The sequence below is a fragment of the Centruroides sculpturatus genome, unplaced genomic scaffold (assembly GCF_000671375.1).
Source record: "Centruroides sculpturatus isolate CEXI.00-Female unplaced genomic scaffold, Cexi_2.0 scaffold2453, whole genome shotgun sequence".
Lineage (NCBI taxonomy): Eukaryota > Metazoa > Arthropoda > Arachnida > Scorpiones > Buthidae > Centruroides > Centruroides sculpturatus.
Window position 1 is genome coordinate 29,174 of NW_019386597.1, and position 2,799 is coordinate 31,972.

Genomic DNA, 2,799 nt, shown 5'->3' on the forward strand with positions numbered 1-2,799 from the left:
ATTGTGATTAATGGCGAGTTAATTGTGATTAAATTGTGATTAATGGCGAGTTAATTGTGATTAAATTGTGATTAATGGCGAGTTAATTGTGATTAAATTGTGATTAATGGCGAGTTAATTGTGATTAAATTGTGATTAATGGCGAGTTAATTGTGATTAAATTGTGATTAATGGCGAGTTAATTGTGATTAAATTGTGATTAATGGCGAGTTAATTGTGATTAAATTGTGATTAATGGCGAGTTAATTGTGATTAAATTGTGATTAATGGCGAGTTAATTGTGATTAAATTGTGATTAATGGCGAGTTAATTGTGATTAAATTGTGATTAATGGCGAGTTAATTGTGATTAAATTGTGATTAATGGCGAGTTAATTGTGATTAAATTGTGATTAATGGCGAGTTAATTGTGATTAAATTGTGATTAATGGCGAGTTAATTGTGATTAAATTGTGATTAATGGCGNTATTACTTCATTATGCAGGCTTACGAAAAATATCTTAAACGCCACGGAGAAGAACCTCATCTTCCTGGTCTCGACTTTACAAATAAACAAATGTTTTTCATCGGATTTGCTCAGGTTAATCCATACATTTGAAATTTGCTTACAAAGATAGGACATAATGACAAAATTGATGTGGAGTCGGAAAGAAATGTGATTCTTTCACCTGATGTATACGAAAAATGCTATCTTTACACGCTCTCACGGAGAGGCGATTCAAGAAGAAAGCAATTGACGCCGATTGCTTTGTTCACGTATTTTGTCGGTTTCTCGCAAAAATTTTTTGTTAGGTGCAGGCAATGGTGATTTTTTATTTTAGTTCGTAAATTTTGTTAGGGACGATCAATGACGTCAAACATTGTCACTTTGACGTCATTGATCGTCCGTAACGGAATTAGTTGACATGAAAAATCCAAAACTGTAATAAAAAAAATATCGGTCTATAACTTCGTTTTCGAGATACAGTGGGGTCAAAGTGACATTAAAAATAGCAGAGTTTTATCAAAATGGATCGATTAAATTTTGAGGAGAAAGCCATATAGAAGATACTTCGCTAACTCTCTGCTTTGTTAAATTAATATTGTTTTAGTATTCTTTTAGTATAAATCTTGTCGTTATTCTGATAAACATCTGGAATAAAAGTATATACCAATGAAAACACTAGAATTTTAATTTTCCAATAATAATTAAAACAAAATTCAAATTATAAATAATATTAATACTAAATACAAAATTTTATAAATATTTCATGTTGTGCGTAGCTTTGGTGTGAGGCAATCGAATCCATGAAAAAAACTTTCGAACGTGATCAGCATAGTCCCGGAAAATACCGGTAAGTTTAATAAGTTAATTTTTTATGGTCAAAAGTAAAACCAGGAGACAAACAGCAAGCATTAAATTGCTTAAAGTAACAGAAATGTTAATTATTTAATTTTTAGCGGAGACTTTCATCTGTGGATAAGGATATAAAATAAATATAATACTAATTTATTAATATCGTAAAATTTTCTTTTTAGAGTGCTGGTTCCTTTAATGAATTCTCCAGATTTTGCTGAAGTTTTCAACTGTCCTTTGAAAAGTTATATGAATCCCGAGAATAAATGTCGATTATGGGGATGAAATGTATTTATTGTACAGTTCGTCAAAATTCGGAAAACGAATAAAATAGTTATCGTTAATTTACTGCATTAGTATTTATAATCACTTCATGTATTTTTACATAACGTTTTTCTATTCTAACAGTTAAAAAACTTTCGTAAATATTTGGTATTTTCGACTGAATTAAAATTACAGTACTGTACCAAATATCTGGCTTTTAGAAATGTGGAATTACCAGAAAACCGGCTAGTTTGAATTTTGTGGGCTGTAATTACAGCATTTACACAATTATGTTTGCTTACACGTACATCTAGATTCGAAATAGCGCAGCGAGTTGATTGGTGTATTTGTAGGGGATGGCGTCAAGATCATTCTTTTGGTCTGTTGTGTATGTCCTTCAAGTTTGCTTGTTGCTGTGAGTTAAACTTAAGATGCGAAAGTTTAAGTAATTCAAACTAATTTGAAATCACGGTTGTGTATCAGTGTGACTTAGCATTATTGATTTTGTAATTTAATATACGAGAACTTTTATTTTTGAAGTTAAATCATCGATTTTGAATTTTTCTCGGTGGACTTCTTCTAGAAGGTGGCAACAATTTTCTTAAGTGCTCGATAAGATCCACTACTTTAAATCGTAACATTGGATTTTCCCAATTTAATCGTACTCCAGGGGTTGATGTTTTGTCCACAATAAGTATATTAGATGTAGGGAGGGTGGAAAAAATAGTCAGTTGAAAAAATACAAGTGGATTATCTCGCGAATGAAAAGAAAAATATGTCACTTAACTCATCAGATAACAATCATTTCTTTGTTTCCCCTTATAAAATGGAGGTTCTTATTGATCGGAGGTTTATTAAACTTACACTAAACTTCTTCTATTGTATTCATTAAAAGAAAACACTAGATTTAACACCGAGTATTATCAAGAAAGGAAAATTTTTTAACGTGTAAAATGCTATTATTATCTGTTCCAAATTGAAAACAAAAAGCATTAATTAATGAAACTCAAATATAACACCTCTCTAACACTTTGTACATAGGAAGCCTACTCCTTTACGTGGTTAAAATTAAACTGAATATGCCTTAAAAATCATTTAAAACGACAATAAAACAAATGTTTGTCAGGTAAACGACAATTGAATTAATGTGCTAATTGAAGAAGAAGAATAAAATTCAGCTAATTGTAATCTGGTTGTTTA

The 2,799-nt window shown here is 30.3% G+C and overlaps 1 long non-coding RNA gene across 1 annotated transcript; it reads left to right on the forward strand.

Annotated features, from left to right (window-relative positions):
* The first annotated feature begins 482 nt into the window (after window positions 1-482).
* LOC111615376 lies at window positions 483-1,839 on the forward strand. Its single transcript, XR_002755070.1, has 3 exons — window positions 483-579; window positions 1,263-1,333; window positions 1,518-1,839. It is a non-coding gene; the product is annotated as an uncharacterized LOC111615376 (long non-coding RNA).
* Window positions 1,840-2,799: the final 960 nt, after the last annotated feature.